Genomic DNA, 21,150 nt, shown 5'->3' with positions numbered 1-21,150 from the left:
TAGTTGGTTCCAGAAATTTTCTCAGACCAAGTTGTACTTCAATCTTTTGGCTCCTTTAGTCACCACCCTCTTCTTTTTTGATTTTTCCAATTTGTGTTAACACTTGCCTGTATTGATCTCTTGCATTTGCAGCCACATGAATGTGAAATCCATAAGGGCAGAGAGTTTTGCTGGTTTTGTCCACTATCATGTCCCTTAACACCTAAAATAATGCTTAGCATGTAGAAATCTCTCAATAAGTAGCTTTTGCATGAATGAATGAATTAAATTAAATGAATGAAAGAACAAAAGAATATTAACTAAATAAAGCCAAGGGTCAGGAATTAAACATATCACAAGCATGCTTGGAATCTTTTACTACATAATTGCCTGCAGAATATCATTACTATACAGTAACACCTAGAGAACATCCGTAAATTAAATAGTTTGATTTACTGAAAGGACTAATTTTATATCAGCAAAAATGACTTTAGTAATTTTCAGAGAAACATTTGTCAAACGTATAATCTTGAAACTATTTTCTTTATCTCTCCTTTCTATAAATATAATGAACAAGTATTTAATAAGACTTCTTGTTTGTGAGACAATTTTAAATGTTTTCATCATTCATTAATGTTTTTAAGAATGTCTCTAAGCACTAATATGTTTCAGAGCCTGTAGCAGTCATGAAGGTAAAATAGTATTTCACATGCTGGCTTTCTCTCTGCTGCACATGGTCTGGCTTATACATCTTCGTTATGCAAAACTCATCTCCTTCACTGACCTTCATAGGAGACAACTGCACCAAGAATATTGTTATATGTGTAATTTTACTAAATGCTTACAACATAGTTGAGAGGTTTCTTCCTTTCTCTCTCTCATGTACTCTCTCTCTCTCTCTCACACACACACACACACACACACACACACCATATAACATACTCCACTTATGCATATATACACATACACCACAGATAATACACCACAGTCACACCACTCACACTCATCACAGACACCCACACCACACATCACCTACCACACATTACACTACACACATATGCACACATACCAGACGAACCACACCGCCCCAAGCACACATCTCATATATAAAATCATACCACACACACACACACACACACACAAGATAATGCACACTTTTGTTTTTGAGGCTCTCTGCTCAGTGCCCTGCTAGTTTTGTCTCCCCCACAGCAGCCAGCAGTGCACGATGTCTTCCTCTATTCTGGGGCTGGTAAGTACCTGCTCTTTTTTTACAGAGAACATTTTACAAATGTCACATTCTTTAAACTTCTATCTATCTCATTTTGGCACTAAACAACAAAATGCTCCCCTCCACACACACATGCACCAGTTAAGAGGACTCATGTGTCTCACATTTTGTACAGAGAAATGGGGTAAAACAAAATAACAACAAAAATGTACCCAAAATCACAGGACGCAGTGGCTCACACCTGTAATTCCAGCACTTTGGGGGGCCAAGACAGGTGGATCAGTTGAGGTCAAGAGTAGTCTGAGACCAGCCTGGCCAACATGGCGAAACCTCATCTCTACTAAAAATACAAAAATTAGCTGAGTGTGGTGGCACAGGCCTGTAATCCTAGCTACTCGGGAGGCTGAGCCTGGAGAATTGCTGGAACCTGGGAGGTGGAGGTTGCAGTGAGCCGACATCCTGCCACCGCCCTCCAGCCTGGGCAATAAAGTGAGACTCTGTCCAAAAAAAAAAAAAAAACAATCCGCCCAAAGTCTTACAGAATGCTTCCCTTTCTTCCAAGGAGTTTTGGAAGCCTATATATATATATATATGGAGAGAGAGAGAAAGAGAGAGACTCTAAAATAAAAAGAAGAAAGCATATGAATCTATGAACTTTCAGAAAATGAAATAAGTAACTCTTTAGAATCTGGTCCAATCAGTGAGGTCCTTACAGACCAGCAATCTGGACCAAAGGCTAAAATATGTCATAAAAATAAATAAGGTTGTGAGTCAGTTTGTCCAGATCTTCACAGAAAGAGGAAACAGAACATGAGGATTTCCAGAGGTGCAAAGCTTATAAGGTAATTTTTAAGGATTCAGACAATATTCAGTATCACTGGCATAAGGTTTGTGTAGGAGTCTAACCAGGGGTGAAACTAGAGATCTAAGTAGGAGACCACATCATTAAGCATCTTTACAATCATTATAAGGGCATTCTTAATATTCACACAAAGGCAATTGGAACCCACTTAAAATCATGTCACTCCCCTTCCAATTCTTCTGATCCTCCAATATGGTGATTGGTTCTTCATTTTCTGCTCACTTGACCTCTTTCCACCATCTTGCCACCCCTTCCTTTGAATGGCAGATAGGTTAAATAGATAGCTTACATTTTAAATCTTTTGGTGCATTATTTTCTGCATAGTGTTTTGCTGGGGTGATATATTTCCCCCTATTATTTCAAGATTCAGATTTTAGTCATTTCTGATTTTAAAAAGAATGATACCTCACTCCATAACCTATATTTAAAACTAAAAATAAACATATTTTTACCATTGTATAAAAACCTTCTAAAAAGAGAAAAAGCATTACTGTTAAAACAACTTGATTTCACAAGCCAAATTAGAGTTTCGCAGGGAAACTGCAAAAGGGCAGAGGTAATTTAGCTGAAATTGGCATGGCAGTTATGTACCATGTTGGTCAACCTTTTCAAAGGCATAAATCACAACAGGCTACATCAGATTGGGAACAAAATCATTTTGGTGGACTGAGAACTGTTTTTCATTTCCACAGCTAGACTTGGAATTTTCCAAACAAGCTGGATAAAAGAAAGCCATTTGTGCTGTGCCCTAGAAAACTAAAGACCTCTGCAGGTTCCATAAATACATGAGCTAATTGTTTGCTATATTCCAAATATTTCCAATTTATTTAATGTATCTCCTAATGGGAAAAAAACAGTAGGAAGTAGCACTGGCCAGTTAGAAGTTAGAGGCAGTAAGGCATAGCAGATAGGAACACGGGCTTTGAAGTCAGATTCCTGTCTTTCCATCAGGAAGAAGAACTTTCCATAATAGGAACTATGTGTTCCTTACAAATTTCTCTACATTTCAAGCCTCCTCATCTTTCATATAGTGCTACTAATTGTGGCTAGCTCAAAGCCTGGCTAAAAAATTGGTGAACTTATACCACAAAATAATTTTTAAAATCTCCTGACTTATAGTGAGCATTCCATATAAGGTTAGCTGTTTGAAGGCTTTTTGACCCTTAGGTCATGTGATGGAGATGTCAAGGCCTCTTAGAATTATGAAATCATGAATGAAGACCACCCAGTTGTATCTTGTGTGTCAGAAAGGGAAAGAGCCACGGCAGAGAAGCATTACCAAAATGGAGTTCTGGCTTCGATGGGATTTTCATGAAGTGGTTTAAGTTTTATAATGTGCATATATGTGATCAAAATTTATGTAAAAATTAGATAATAAAATATGTAATGCTAATTATGATGATTAATTTTACATGTTAACTTGACTGGGCCACAGGAGGATGTGCAGATACCTGCTCAAACATTATTCTGGATTTGCCTGTGAGGCTGTTTTGGGATGAGGTTATCATTAGAATCAGAAGAGAAGCAGATTGTCATCTCTGAAGTATGTGGGGATTATCCAATCAGTTAAAGGTCTGACTAGAATAAAAAAACAGACCCTCCCATGAGTTGGAGGGAAATCCTACCTGACTGCATGAGCTGGGACATTGGTGTTTTATTGCCTTCAGACTTGAACTGAAACATAGGCTCTTTCTGGGTTTCAAGCTTTCTCTCTTGGACAGGAACTTACACATTTTTTTTTTTTCCTGGGTCTCCAGCTTACAGATCTTAGGACTTCTCAGCCTCCGTAACTGGATGAGCCAATCCTGTAGGGTAATGTTTGTTCTGTTTCTCTGGAAACCTTGACCAATACATCGATAGAAGGAACGACAAAGACTGCATGCTGGGGTTCCAAACAGGGATCTGAAATCAAGACAAGAATAAGGTGTCCTGTGCTTGGTACCTGTGAGGGAGATTCACGTGCCCTTCACATATAATTAAAGTCAATCCTGATTATATGTGGATTTCATACTTGCAAGTTTGTCTAATAATACATTTTCTTTATAACCCCAATACTCATGGCACCTTCATAGTTTGTAAAAACATTCACAGCAGTGAAAAATTTGAGTCACCGGCATGCACAGCTGAAGTAAAAAAGGTGATAATCTTCCTTATTTTTTCAGCTCTCGTACTATAAACACATGTCTGTTTGTGGTCTATTTAGTACCACATTTTCTGCTTTGTATTGGTGATTTCATTGTTCAACATGGCCTCAAAGCAGAGTGCTGGAATGTTGTCTGGTGTCCCTGTACACAAGAAAGCTGTAACGTGCCTTACAGAGAACAGACACTGTGTGTGCTAGATGAGCTTCGTTCAGGCAGATAATGTTGTTGGCTGTCAGTTCAATGTTAAATCAAAAATATATTATAATCAGGTATTTCTAAACAGAAATAACATAAAAGAAAGTTATGTATTGATCAGATGACAAAAATGTTGTGATCAGAGATTCACAGGAACCTAACCCTGTATTTTTCCTAAGGACCATTGCTCTGTTTTCAATGACTCAGTGTTTTTGGTGACTTTGCAGTTGAAACAATAGTTACAAACAAACAAAAACGTCTCACAATTGAGCAAATCATGGCTTACAAAATATTTATTTCCTATGAAATCCCGTTTAATTTATGCCTGTGCGTAAGACTTTAATGCCTGTTTTCCAAACTCACAGGTTCAATATGGCTCAAATAAATAACAAGATTTGCTTAATGATGACTCGGAGTAAATGACAGAGGCAAAATTAGAAAACTCAGAGGCCTGTGATTTTTTTTTTCATGAGATCAGATTTCTCAGAGCCACCAAATGCACCATGCTGGGCTGCTCAGTGGGGCCAACTTGCTGGCAGGGAGTCGGGGAGCCAGAGTGATGGCTAGACATACACACAAGGCCACGGCACTGCAGTCACCAACAGAGCTCTGCCTAGGGTTAGAATTGATGGAGAACAAGGTTGTGGTTGAGACCACAGTTCAGGGACACAAATAACAGCTACAAAAAGAAAGAATAAGCATTATTTATTGATGACCTGGAGTATTAAAAGATTCTATCCAAACACTTCACAGTTAATGTCATTCCTAAGCATTTTATTATTTTTTATTTACAGTAAATTTTTTTTACATATTAAAGCCATATTATACTCTGTAAACTTATGAATAAAAATGCAAAATATTGTAAATTTATATTGTCCACCAAAACCTTATAACGTATTTTATTATGTGCCATGGTAGGCTCTAGAAAAGGGAGGAGATGATAAGAGAGAGAGTCTATAATCTTCCTGGTAGCAGAAGCTACTTTCATCATTATTTCCTGCAGTAGTCTGCAAATGAGTAACTTTTTTCTTTTTTTAAGTTTTACTTTAAGTTCTTGTATATATATGAGGAACGTGCAGGTTTGTTACATAGGTATACATGTGCCATGGTGGTTTGCTGCACCTATCAATCTGTCTTCTAGGTTTTAAGCCCCACATGCATTAGGTATTTGTCCTAATACTCTCCCTCTCCTTACCCCTCAACCCCCAACAGGCCATGGTGTGTGATGTTCCCTTCCCTGTGTCCATGTGTTCGCATTATTCAACTCCCACTTAATGAGTGAGAACATGCAGTGTTTGGTTTTCTGTTCCTGTGTTAGTTTGCTGAGAATGATGGTTTCCAGCTTCATCCACGTCCCTGCAAAGGACATGAACTCATCCTTTTTTATGGCCGCGTAGTATTTCATGGTGTGTATGTGCCACCTTTTCTTTATCCAGTCTATCATTGATGGGCATTTGGATTGATTCCAAGTCTTTGCTATTATAAATAGTGCTGCAATAAATATACATGTGGATGTGTCTTTATAGTAGAATTATTTATAATCCTTTGGGTATATACCCAGTAATGGGATGGCTGGGTCAAATGGCATTTCTAGTTCTAGATCCCTGAGGAATCGCCACACTGTCTTCCACAATGATTGAACTAATTTACACTCCCACCAACAGTGTAAAAGCATTCTTATTTCTCCACATCCTCTCCAGCACCTGTTGTTTCCTGACATTTTAATGATCGCCATTCTAACTGGTGTGAGATGGTATCTCATTGTGGTTTTCATTTGCATTCATCTGATGGCCAGTAATGATGGCATTTTTTCATGTGTTTTTTGGCTGCATAAATGTCTTCTTTTGAGAAGTGTCTATTCATATCCTTCGCGCACTGGTTGATGGGGGTTGTTTGATTATTTTTTTGTAAATTTCTTTAACTTCTTTGTAGGTTCTATATATTAGCCCTTTGTCAGAGGGTAGATTGTAAAAATTTTCTCCCATTTTTTAGGTTGCCTGTTCACTCTGATGGTAGTTTCTTTTGCTGTGCAGAAGCTCTTTAGTTTAATTAGATCCCATTTGTCAAGTTTGCCTTTCGTTGCCATTGCTTTTGGTGTTTTAGACATGAAGTCCCTGCCCATGCCTATGTACTGAATGGTATCGCCTAAGTTTTCTTCTAGGGTTTTTATGGTTTTAGGTCTAACATTTAAGTCTTTAGTCCATCTTGAATTAATTTTCGTATAAGGTGAAAGGAAGGGATCCAGTTTCAGCTTTCTACATATGGCTAGCCAGTTTTCCCAGCACCATTTATTAAATAGGGAATCCTTTTCCCATTTGTTGTTTTTGTCAGGTTTGTCAAAGATCAGATGGTTGTAGATATGTGGTATTATTTCTGAAGGCTCGGTTCTGTTCCATTGGTCTATATCTCTGTTTTGGTACTAGTACCACGCTGTTTTGATTACTGTAGCCTTGTAGTATAGTTTGAAGTCAGGTAGTGTGATGCCTCCAGCTTTGTTCTTTTGGCTTCGGATTGTCTTGGCAATGCGGGCTCTTGTTTGGTTCCATATGAACTTTAAAGTAGTTTTTTCCAAATCTGTGAAGAACGTCATTGGTAGTTTGATGGGGATGACATTGAATCTATAAATCACCTTGGGTAGTATGGCCATTCAACCTGATACCAAAGCCTGGCAGAGACACAACAAAAAAAAGACAATTTTAGGTCAATATCCCTGATGAACATTGATGCAAAAATTCTCGATAAAATACTGGTAAACCGAATCCAGCAGAACGTCCAAAACCTTATCCACCACAATCAAGTGGGCTTCATCCCTGGGATGCAAGGCTGGTTCAACATACGCAAATCAGTAAACATAATCCATCATATAAATAGAACCAAAGACAAAAACCACCTGATTATCTCAATAGATGCAGAAAAGGCCTTTGACAAAATTCAACAGCCCTTCATGCTAAAAACTCTCAATAAACTAGGTATTGATGGGACATATCTCAAAATCATAAGAGCTATTTATGACAAACCCACAGCCAATATCATACTGAATGGGCAAAAACTGGAAGCATTCCCTTTGAAAACTGGCACAAGACAGGGATGCCCTCTCTCACCACTCCTATGCAACATAGTGTTGGAAGTTCTGGCCAGGGCAATCAGGCAGGAGAAAGAAATAAAGGGTATTCAATTAGGAAAAGAGGAATTCAAATTGTCCCTGTTTGCAGACGACGTGATTGTATATTTAGAAAACCCCATGGTCCCAGCCCAAAATCTCCTTAAGCTGATAAGCAACTTCAGCAAAGTCTCAGGATACAAAATCAATGTGCAAAAATCACAAGCATTCCTATACACCAATAACAGACAAACAGAGAGCCAAATCATGAATGAACCTCCCATTCACAATTGCTTCCAAGAGAATGGAATACCTAGGAATGTGGAAACACATTGTGAGGGTGGAATACTTTGTAGTATGAAGGGGAGGTCTCTAAGTCATCTTGATGCAAAGGAGGCACCCCTTAACAGGAATGTGTTGGTCATATCTGCGGACGATGTTGAAATATAAGGGATATGGGTTTACAGTATTTTTAGATGTAATAATCCAGATGCTCTTACTCCATGAGAGTTTCATTCTTTCCTGGCCTGAGTTTTTATGTGGTTATAGCAGACCTGCTTAGTTTGAGAGTTTAAGTTTTTTTACAGCTCTCTTCTACTCTTATGATTGAGACTTTGGTTTGGTCCTCAACATTCTTTGCCTCTAGCTGCAGTAAATGAGATCCTCTTTACATGCTACTTGCTTTCATGCACTGGCATTCACGCTTAGCTTTTAATTTCAGATTAATGAATCATATTTTTATCTTTTTCTTCAAGGCATACTTCAAGTTTAGCAAAGCTACTCAATTCCACTCTCCTTATAACTACTATGTCTCCAATATCTCTTAAATATTTAACACATCACACCACATCATCTCGTGCATTCTCTTCCACTGAGTGTATACCATTCTCTTCTACTGAGTGTATACCATACCTCCGCCACTGAAGATTTTAAAAATGGCACTGTTCCCTTGTGCCCAGGGCTGCCTTTACTTATTTATCACCATTGAGTGTCCTTGTTTCCTTTTTTTTTTTTTTTTTTTTTTTTTTTTTTTGAGACGGAGTCTCGCTCTGTCACCCAGGCTGGAGTGCAGTGGTGTGATCTTGGCTCACTGCAAGCTCTGCCTCCTGGGTTCATGCCATTCTCCTGCCTCAGCCTCCTGATTAGCTGGGAACCACAGGCGCCCACCACCACACCAGGCTAATTTTTTGTATTTAGTATTTGTATTTGTATTTTGTAGAGACGGGGTTTCACCGTGTTAGCCAGGATGGTCTTGATCTCCTGACCTTGTGATCCGCCCTGCTCGGCCTCCCAAAGTGCTGGGATTACAGGCATGAGCCACTGCGCCCAGCCAGTGTCCTCGTTTTCAACAGGGCAGTGGATAATCCAACTGCAAAATCTCATTTTAGCATCTGCTTTCTGAGACCAGTTCAGATACCAGCCCTTTTTGGTCAGGTTCCAGAGGAAGAAGGGCCTGATATGGGAATTAGCATGCAAAAGATTTATTGGGAGACTATTTTTGAGAATAATCCCCTAATAAATGAAAACTGCTTCCTCTGCCCAATCTTGCTTCCTGTGCTTCCTGTAAAAGACAAAGAAAGGGAAGAAAAGAAAACAAGATTGGGCCAAGGGAGCAGTTTTCATTCTTAATGAATTGTTTTCTTAGCTGATGGTGTCTGTATCTGGAGGGCCCCTCAGATCTATAAGGGGCCACAGAAAGGACCTGAGTCTTTATAAACCTGCATGAATCAGTTATTCATGTACATGCTGTCTCTTAGGAATTCATGAGATGAAGACAGTTACCTCATCCAATATCACTTTGCCCTCTCAGGGCAAAATTGTGCAGCACAGTTCTCTGTTGTGCTGTCTAATGCATTGCAGATGTTTAGAAGCATCCCTGGCCTCTACTCACTAGATGTCAGTAGCACCCTCCCCTAGTTCAAGAATTACACTGTTACCTTGTGTCAGGGGCTGCCTGTACTATACCTCAGCAGTGATGGCATCCTTCTTTCCATCTGGGTAGTCAGTAATCCAATTATATTAATTCAATGATTAGACTAAGTATATAATGTATATTTTCCCTCAAGTGATATCAAGAAGAAATGGAATGCTAAATTTAGCTAACTGGTAAATTTCACATATTTTATACCATTTGGACATGGGAGATTGGGAGTTAAATAAAGTTTGAAAGAATAATTTAGGCTAACATCCAGGGTGACCCCCCTATCACCAAGGACCCTTTAGGACAAAGAGAAGATTAGAACTGCTGTCCTAAGCGTTTAAGATGACAATGGCAAGCTGTTGTAGTGTATATATCAGTGCGTGTGTTACGCATTAGAAAAAGGCTTTGCAAACTACCACATGCTCATAATAAAAACGTAGTGGAAAGATGATAGAAACACAAGTTTGAAATACTACTGAGCTGCTGACTAGCTCAGTGACCTTGGTCATTTCACTCACTCACTGAGCTTTTCCTCACTCTTACTTGAAGATGATTCAAACCTTACAGTGTTAATATTTTTGTGCATATGTGAGTGCATTCATAAATGTCTGAAATTTAAAAGAAATTTAACTTATATATGTGTATAAAATATGTACATATGTATAAAAATATCTAGCATTATGCCTGGCCTGTAGTGGTTACTCAAATGCCAGATGAATTTTAATGACTAGCACTCAGCCCTACCTAAAAAGACAAGAACATCTTGCAAGTAATTGCTTCTGTCTTCTAAGATAACTGCTGCTGTTTGGCAACACAGTAGGGACTCCCAGTAGAAGCAACCTTGCTCTCATTGCATCTGCTCCAGAGAAATCAAGAAATAATTACCTTTTTATTTGGAGACTTGATTGATGCATCAGCCTTCCCTGTGGCTGTAGAGTGGTAAACTGGGCCAAAGAGAATAACCTGGATTTTATTCTGCCTTGATTACTCCTGTTGCAGGGATAATTTGAGTTCAGGGCAGGAAGTACCACAGCTGATTAAAGAGAGGACCTTGGGTACATCAACTCTCAAATATCTTGATTACAGAAATTGGAGGCTCCCATTCCATGTTCATGAATACTGTGAAAATGTGACATCCTGCATTGCGAAGGTAGCTGTCTGAATTATATGAATACAAGGAGATACAGGGTTTAATGATCAGCGGCAATGTCAAGGACTGGAATCGTGACAGGAACAAGTACTGCTTCCTAAAACACAGTGCAAATGATTTATAGTTGAAAATGGCAATCACTTCTATTTATATTGATGAAAATAGAATTCTTTTAGAAAGTCTCTATTTGAAAAAATATATGCCTCTTTCAGTGATGATAGCTACATGACTACCCCATATTACCAGTTGAAAATTAACATTAAAATACCTTTCACCTACATAATCTTTGGAATGGATGTGGAAAATATTCAGATTACCAAAGGTTGTAAACACTTCAATCGTAATGCTTTTTTTTAACTTGGCTAGTTTCTTATACTTAAAAAAATAAAAATAACTAAAAATACACTTAAAACTGTCTACATTTTATAAACATTAATTAGGTAAATAGTGGAGGCATAAGAATAGTGGAAGGCTTTGTACAGAAAGATTCAGTGCTCTTAGTAAATGTCAGTAAGGTATAATGAGAGGAGAGCAGTGTTACAATTGAGAGCAGCTAGATTCAAATCTTCATCACCATACACTAGCTGTCTGGAATTACGCAAATCATTGTATCCCTTTGAATTTTACTGTCCTACTCAAAAAGTTGAGATGACAAATAGAACTATTGGATAAAAGTTTCTAGAAGTTTTCATGTCATTGTAAATGTAATATGCTACGTAGATTATTTTAAAGCACTGCAAAACTGTTCAACATTTTCATTAACAATATTAGCTAAAATGTAATTAATTTATCAAGGAATGAATAAAATATGTTAAACCCAGTGTGAAGTCCACAGTACGTCTTCGATAATGGTGATAAATGAAAGTTGTATTGAATATGTTATTTATTGTCTTTATTTTTCATTAAAAAATCTGCTATATGTTGAATGATGAGTACTTCAATTCATGTAAACAAAGTTAACTGGTCAAATAAACATTAAAAATATTAAGTGATATTGATGCTAGTAATAGTTGTTCAATGTTGTAGTGGTAATGTATAAGTCGTAGTAATAATAAAAATTTATATTAATGCCTTCTTATGAGAACTCAATTCAACATTTAGAAAGAGTCAATCAAAAAATAACCTGGGATTTTATCTATCATGGTTTATCAGATATTGTTTGTTTTATACAGGAATATATATGTGTGTATATATATATAAAATTCTGGGAAAGAGAAGAATCTTGATTTTGTTCTCTTTGATTTCCCCTGCTGCAAAGATAATGTGAGTTTAGGGTACTGTGTATATATTTTATTATAAATTACAGAGTCATAAGCTATGTATAAAATTTTTGAGAAAGGAAAAAGTGATTAATGCATAGCATAAAAGGTACATATACAATTATTTTATATGTAATTTATAGTTACATATAATTGCTAATACATATACAGTTGAAGCCATTTCATAGTCTAGCTCTGTTGTTAGTAGAAAAGTGATAGGTGATCATAGCTACAAATACGTCCATAATTTTCACAAATAATAAAGGGGGAAATTGAGAATTTTTATTGCAATCTCATGATGAAACATTGGGACTAAACGAAGACAGAAGGAAAGATATAAACTATGCAGAGAAGTGCTTTTGGGCATAAAAAGGTACTATGCAGAGAAGTACTTTTAAGCATAAAGTGTTTTTATGCACTGTGTCATCAGTTCTTAAAACAGGGCCTTGTACGTAGGTGCTTACTGAGTGGTTCTTTAATGAATAACCAATGCAAGATCCAGTGCGGCCATTAAGAGTGAATAACAGTTTCACTTACATACATTATCTCATTTAAGTCTCTCAAAATCTTGTCACATAAGAAAGTGTGATTTTATAATTTAAAAAGAGAAGGTGTGAGGAATAATATTATGTAGATTTGATCTGTTTTTTATACTGTAATGTTAATTATTCCACAAGTATCAAATGGCACTTACCACTCATAAATGATGTATTTGTAATTTTTGTTACTCCTAGGGATTAAGACTAACTACATAGATTCTTCTTTAATGTTTGCTAAATTTAAGTTGTTGTGTATTCATATTTTGAGACATGAAACAAATATAACCCACCCCAGAGAGCCTCATTTTCTGATTTGTTTTTCTCTTCTGTGTTTATATCTATATTAGCCCTTTTTATATTGTGGTGCAATCAAATATTCAAATATCTTCAGCCCTAATTTGAGTCAGAGCAACATGAGATGGCAAGAAAAAAAGAATATGTTAAACAATTGTTGACTCTACCCAAAAAAGCATAAATGTTTCTCTTATTAAAAATAAAATAAATTAAAATTGATTAATTTTAAAAAATATTTTTTAAAAATGTTTTAATTTGTTAAGAGTAAACGAATATATTTATTGGCATTTTATGTCTAAGAAGTTTGTTTTTGGTTATCTAGCATGTAAGTGTGGTATTTTCTAATATTTTATATCTTCTGTTTTATTTGTGGCTTTGTAGATTTCATTAATCTGAATTAAGTTGATCATTTGAGCAAGTGCTTCACCAGTGACTTCTTTCACACTTCTAGAAGAGTTTTAATTAGAATAACCTTTCATAGCATTTTTAGTCTAGTAACTTCAAGCCTCGTAATATATTCACTCCACATAAAAACACTTATCAATGGAGTCCACAGGATGATTTAACATGCCACACACACCTCTTGTTCTTCACAATGATATGTATGTAATACAGTCAGACCCACCTCTTCATTACTTCCAAAGAGCCAACTTTGTCTGGTCTAAAAAATAATAGCTCTTTCTGATTTTTTTTTCAAGGGAAAACCTATTCTTGGGACTTTTTTTCCACTTTTCTTTCAGTTTTTCTTTGAATTTTCTCTTCTGTCACGTTTTCAAAATGCCATTATTCATGATTTATCGCTGTCTTTAAGTGTCTTTATAGGAATTAAATATCTTTTTACTTTTATAGTTTCAAGTCTTTTGTTGAACGTATTCAACTAGCACTAAATATTTTTATTCATTTTAAAGAAAATTATTTCAGAGAATTATCTACATTAATAGTCTAAATGGTTTTATCATGGTGAAATATATATATATAAAACATAAAATTTGTCATTTTAATCATTTTAAAATATTCAGCTCAGTGGCATTTTATATTCATATTGCTTTGCAACCATCATCACTATCTATTCTAAAACTTTTATCACTTCCAACAGAAACTCTGCACCCATTAAGTAATAACTTCTATTTCCCTTTCCCCCAGCCCCTGGGAACTTCTCTCTGAATTTTCTTATTGTAAATATTTCAAGTAAGTGGAATGTTACATCATTTATTCTTATGTGTCTCATTTCTTTTAGTTAGTATAATTTATCCAAGGTTGAGCCATATTGTAGCATATATCAGAACATTTTTGTGACTGAATAATATTACTTTATGTCTATTTAACACATTTAGTGTATCCATTCATCTGTTGATGGATATTGGTTGTCTCCAATTGTTTCTATTTTATTTTTATTTTAAGTTCTGGGGTACGTGTGCAGGATGTGCAGATTTGTTACATAGGTAAACATGTGCCATCGTGGTTTGCTGGACCTATCAACCCATGGCCTATGTATTAAGCCCAGCATGCATTACCTATTTTTTCTAATGCTCTCTCTACCCCCACTCCCCGCCACCAACACTCTGAATCTTTTTGAATACTTTACATAAAGCTTTTGTTTCCAATACCTCAAGGAAATTAATGTTATCAAGGTCCTCAGCGATCTTCATATATTTAAATTGAATGGTTGATTATCAATCCAAGTATTGTTTGATATATAAATGGCATTTTACAGGACTGAGTACATGTACCTACATGAAATGTCTTCACTAGATTACCAGAAACTACTGAAGAGATTTAGAAGGTAGGATGGCCCTTTTGCAGATTCTGTGTAGAAACTGAGACCCTCCCCCTTGAAAATACCAGAGAGGATTTTCACAGAAGCTCTATTCAACTATTTATATTGTTTTATTGTTCTGGGTTAGATGACATGCCCATTCTTGATTCAAATACAGAAAGGGAAGATATAATCATTCTAATTTTCTCCAACTATTCTCTGGAGCCGTGAGTAGACTCAGTAGCTGCTGAATAAGATGCACAGACTTGTGAAAATGGTGAATATTCAAAGACCTTTCTGTTTGAAAAGAGAAAGGGATTCTGTTTGGAAGGAGAAAAGTAAGAATGATACTGGATTGGCAGTTAACAATATCCACTGTATGCCTGAAAGCATATCCATAGAATATTTTTTAAAAATATCATTTCTACCTCAAGTACTAGTATTTGACTCTAAGAAATGTACTTATGTGCTTATTTAAACATTAAACCAGCATAAAATTAGAATAGTTTCTAAATTTTCTCCATGAAGGTTCATATTGAATAGAAAAAGCTATTGTTTTCTTCTTTTCCATTACAGAGCATGACCCTTTAAATGTTTGAACTTTTTCCTTGAAATGCACTTTAAAACAGAAGTGATATGCATTTAACTTCATGATGATTTTAGGTGAGATTTAATAGCTAGCCATACAAATAAACCCTGCAGGTGGTAAGCGATGGTCCATGCATGAAACAAGCATCCCAATTTCCAAAAGGCTATCAATTAAATGAAAATGACTATTGAACTGATCTTCCGCTACCAAAATGCTAATTAAAATGTCGTTACTGTTCATCAGCCACTCATGCTGTAGCTCTGGGATAATGGTGATGCAGCGTCTCAGTATATTATAATCTTAGTGATATATTTTTATATCATCACCATAAGAAACATTGTGTTACTGCAGAATATTTGAGATTTCTCACTGCCTGAGGCATGTATTTATTTCATATCTTTTTATTTTAGTTTATTCTGTTCAATCCTCTTCTTAATCCATCTACCTGTACCTGATGCGTGGGTCTCTGATACTAGGCCACAGACAAATATTCACCCAGGATTGGCCTTGAAAATAAAACATGATGTTTGTGTCATAATCGTAGTTCACATCTGACTTCATACTTAGTACAGCTAATTTTACTCCTTTTTCCTTGTGTAAATGCCAGATCCTGATGAGTTTTAAATGTAAAAAACCCTCTTTCCTATGTAATTATAAACTATTTCATTGTTTAAACCTTATAGTATCATGAATTTAGTACTTTTTTTTCTGGAAATATTTGGCATATGAACCTCTCTCACTTATGAGCAGCATATTTTTTAATTGAGATTATTGTAGATTCACATGTGGTAGAAGGAACGATACAGAGAGATCCCTTGTATACTTCATCCAGTTTCCCCTAATGGTGACATTTTGCATAACCATAGCATAACAGCATAACCAGGATATTAATATCAATAAAATCCATTGATCTAATTCAGACTTACCCAGTTTTACTTACACACATATATGTGTGTATTAAATCTGATACAATTTTAAGATGAGTAGGTGTGTTTATCCACAAATAGGAGTAAAAATGCTAAACACTAACAACAATGTCAGGATCCTTTCTATTCTTTGATAACCATACACACCTCCCACTCATTTTAAATGTTGCCACTAACTTATCCTCTATTTCTAAAATTTCATCATGAATAGAACAATACAGTATATAAACTTTGGGGTTAGTATTTTTTTACTTTGTGTGATTCTCTGGAGACTTGCCTAAGTTGATATGTACATAAATGATCTATTCCTTTTAATTGTTAAGTAGTATTCCATGGTGCATATGTACTGCCATTTGTTTGACCATTCACCTACTGAAGTACATCTTGATTGAGCAAAGGTTTTGGCTATTATGAATACATCTGCTATAAATATTTGTTGTATAGGCTTTTGTGAACAGAGCTTTCTCCCCACTCTTGGAGAAATTCACAAGAGTACAATTTGCTAGGTCGAATAATAGTTGTATACCTTTTTTATTACCAAGCTCCAAGCTGTTTTCTGTAGCGGCTGTATCATTTTACATTTTCACAGGAAATATATGAGTGATTTAGTTTTTCTACGGAAATGGCAATATTTGCTGCTGTCACTTTTTTGTTAATTTTAGCCATTGTAATAGATGTGTAGTATTAGGTAACGATATATCACTGTGGTTTTAATTTGCAATTTTCTGGTGATGAATGATGTTGATATGATGCTTATTTTCCATCTGCATATCCTATTCACTGAAATGTCTCTTTATGTCTTTTGCCCATATTCTAATTGGTTTTCCTAGTTCATTTTTACAAGACCTTTTGCAATCTGTATAGTTTTGTTTTATTGAGGTTAGAGAGGTCTTTTTTATGTTCTAAATACTAGTCCTTTCTCAGATATATAATTTTATTGTTTTCTCCAAATACGTACCTTGGTCTATCCTTTTCACACCGGTTTTCACTAAGAGAAAGTTTATAGTTTATAATTTTTTTATTTTATGTATTGTGCTTTTGATGTCAAGTCTGAGAAATTGTAGCTTTCCTCTAGATCCTGAAGATTTGTTTTCTTTCCATTTAAACATGTTTTTTAGTTATATATTTACATTTAAGGATATAATTTATTTTGATTTAATTTTTGTATGTTATATGAAATGTAGGCTGAGATTATTTTTCTTTTGTTTTTTTTTTTCCTTTTGGTCTATGCATATACAATTGCTGCAGGACCATTTCCTGAAAAGAACATTTTTCAGTTTAGTTCTTGCATCTTGCTCAAAAGTTTGTTAGGTATATTGTATGGGTCTGTTTCTAGGCCCTCTACCTTGTTCCATTGGCTTATGTCTCAATACCACATAATATTAATTAATGTATGTAGATAATAAGTCTTGAAATCAGATATAATAATTCATTCCTTTTTATTTTTCCTTTTTGAAATTGTTTTAGCTAGTTTAGTTCCCTGGGCATTGCATGTAAATTTTACAGTGATAATTCTATATTTATACAAAAATGGGCTATTTTGGATAAGAATTACATTGAACCTGTGCATTGATTTAGAAAAACTTAGCATCATTACTATACTGTTTCTTCCAATCCATGAACACAATGTCTTTCCACTTATTTAGGATTTTTAATTTATTTCATCATTGTTGTATATTTTTCAGCATAAAAGTCTTGCACAGTTTTGTTAGATTTATAGTTAAATAATTCATTTTTGAGTGTTGTGAATGGCATTGTGTTTTTAATTTTAGTGTTCATGGGCACATTCTAGTATCTAGAATGAAAAATTGATTGTGTTATGCTTATCTTGTATCTTGTGACCGTGTTGGCATCATTTATATTAGCTCTGTTTTTTGATAGATCCTTTAGGATTTTCAACACAGACAATCATGTTATCAGCAAATAGAAAAAAATTTTACTTTTTCCTTTCTTGTCTGTATACCTTTTATTTCCTTTCTTTTCATTATTGTACTAGTTGAGGACTTCCAGAACTATGTTGAGAAGAGAAGTAAGAGTAGTCATCTTCACCTTGTGTGCTAGGCTGTTCTTATGTTGCTACAAAGAAATACTCGAGAATGAGTAATTTATAAAGAAAAGAGGTTTAATTGGCTCACGGTTCTGCAGGCTGTACAGGAAATACAGCACTGGCATCTGCTCAGCTTTGGGGGTCTCTCACGGAGATTTTACTCCCTGAGAAGCGGGAGGAGGTATGTCACATGGCCAAAGCAGAATCACATGGCCATGGTCACGTGGCCAAAGAGAGAGAGTGGAAGGAGGTGCCACAAACTTTAAAACAACCAGATCTCATGAGAACTCACCTACTAACCTGAGGACAGCACCAAGACATCAGGGATCTGCTCCCATGACCCCAATACCTCTGACCAGGCCCCACCTCCAACACTGGGGATTACATTTCAACATGAAATTTGGCAGGGACATATATCCAAACTATAGCACCTTGTTCCTGATTTTAGGAAGGATTTTAGGATGTTTTTCATCATCAAGTATAATCTTAGCTGTAGGGTTTTTACGTGTTCTTTAAAATTTGGAGAAGGTCTTCCTCTATTCCTAATTTTCTAAGAGTTTTTTATTATATATATTTATTTTTTGCTGAATTAATTTTATGCATCAATTGATATGATCATCTGATTTTTCTTCTTTAGCCTGTTGATATTGTTCATTGCAATGACTGATTTTGTAATGTTGAACCATCCTTGTATTGCTGGAATAAACACACTTGGTCATGTGTGTAGTTATTTTTATATATTATTGAGTTTTATTTCATATTTTGTTAATGATTTTTATATCTATATTTGCGAGGGATACTAATCAATTATTTTCTTTTTTGTACACTGGCTTGGGTATTAGTGTAATACTTCATAAGAATAGTTAGGAAATTTTCACTTCATTTCTATTTTCTGGTAAAGCTTGTATAAATTTAGTAATAATTACTTCTTAAATGTTTATTACTATTCTCCGGTGAAACTATTTCAGCCAGGAATTTTATTTTTCAGGACCTTTTAATTAATAATTGAATTGCTTTGATTGTAATAGAGCTATTTTAGATTGTTAATTTTATCTTGCTAATTTTTGATAGTCTGTGTTTTCAAAAAATTAGTCCGTTTAAGTTGATGAAACTATAAGCATGAAGTTGTTCGTATTATTCTCTTTATCTTTTTAAAAGCTACAGAATCAAGAGCGTTATTTCTTACTTTAATTTTGACATGAGCAATAGCTGTCTTTTTGTTACTTTTGTTTAGTATTTTTGGAGTTTTATCAATTTTATTGATAAACATATTTGAAAGATATTTGGTTATATTAATTTTCTCCATTGCTTTTCTGTTTTCAATTTTATTGATTTCTGCTTTGATTTTTTATTATTTTTTCTTTTTGTTTTGAGCTTATTTTGCTCTTCTGTTTCTACTTTTGTTAATAGAAATGTAGATTATCAACTTGAGACCTCTCATTTTTAATGTAAGCCTGCACTATCAGTTTTTCTCTAATCGCTTCTTTAGTTCTATCTGACATAATATTTTGTATCTTTTAAATCATTCACATCTATGTATTTGTTTTTAAATTATTTGAGACTTCCTTTTTGATCCATGGATCATTTAAAGATACGTTATTTCCCACATGTTCTCAGATTCCTCTTGTTTTGTTATTTATTTCTAGTTTGGTATCATAAAAAATACATAACACAATTTAAACTTTTTCTTTTTTTAAGTTTGTTGAGGCTTGATTAATGTCTATTTATGTCTATGATCTATCTTGATGAGTATTCCATGAAGGTCTGAAAAAAATTGTGCGTTCTGCTGTAATTGAGCGGAGTGTTTTTGTGTGGTAGTTAGATCTTCTTAGTTGAATGTGCATATATTCTAGATATTGCAGGTCATTGCTGATTTTCTAATAATTCTATCATTATTATCATTGTTATAATGACAGTGTTGGAGTCTGCAATTACAGTAGCGAATCTCTGCTTTCAACTCTTTATCAGTTTTTGTTTCACGTTATTTTGCAAATACGCTCTCGTGGTCAGTACATATTTAGAATTTTTATGTCTAGTTGATTGATTCTTTTATCATCATTAGTAAAAAAGACACAAGGATCAAAAACATCTAAATGAAATGTGGTTCAGACAAGAAGGCATAGACCCATTTCTTCTTGCTGTCTCTCATGAGACACAACCTTAAGCATTAGAAGTAGTGAAAAGACAAATATAGAGGAGAACCCTGAAGGTAGTAAAAATAAGAGAGCTTTCTTTGTACTATCCTTGAGTGTTTCACTACGTATTAAATTTCCACAATGCATCACTAGAGCCTATTTTGTATCTGTGGACACTCTTTAAATGTGGACATTTAAGCAAAAGTTGAAAGAATAAATCTAGAAATAAAAATGAATGTGAAATTTGATGAGAAGGATTGGCTCCTGCTGCAAATAAGTTTCTGTTCATTATACATTACAGTCAGTGGTATTCTATTATAGCAGCATGAAATGGTCTAATACATCTGATCGAGAATGGAGAATCTGAGTCCTATGAGGACAAAGAGGCTTCCATGACCTACTAAGTTGCCTGGTATTGTTCAGTCTCTCCTGCAGGCTCTGTCTTGTAGCTTAAGTATCTCTTGGTAGAAAAAAGAAGTCTCAGGGCAGGTGGGTAAGGAGAGGCACTCTCATGTCTTAAGTTCAGCTGGTGCTATCCTGGGGGCTACTGTTTGATCTGGAGAAACAATGGGCCTATCTGGGCTGCCTTCTGCTACTATGTCATGGGGGAAAGAAGTACTGGATATGGATGGCCTTCCTCTGTCAGGTGGGAGGACACAAGGCATCTTGATGTTGTGTTGTTGCTCAAATCCTGGGTCCCCCCACCAGCTCTTCTATTTTTACCACCTGCAGAGTTCTCCTTTATTTGCTTTTTGTACCATTTGCAGTGCTTAAGGTTGTGCCTAGTGAGAGGGAGCAAGAAGAAATGGGCCTATGCCTTCTTATCTGAGCTACAGCTTACTTAGATATTTTTGATCCTTGTTTCTCCAATATTAATGATTAATTTTTAAAACTTTAGCCTAAATTAATCTGTATTACCTTATTTCCATAAACTCCATAAAGACAGAATGTAGGTTTCCTTTTTATATAATTAAACACCCTGCCTGCAATTTACAAACAAATGATATGTCATTTAAGTTTCATAAA

Source organism: Gorilla gorilla, chromosome 14, assembly GCF_029281585.2.
Source record: "Gorilla gorilla gorilla isolate KB3781 chromosome 14, NHGRI_mGorGor1-v2.1_pri, whole genome shotgun sequence".
Classification (NCBI taxonomy): Eukaryota; Metazoa; Chordata; class Mammalia; order Primates; family Hominidae; genus Gorilla; species Gorilla gorilla.
This window is presented reverse-complemented; position numbering follows the sequence as displayed.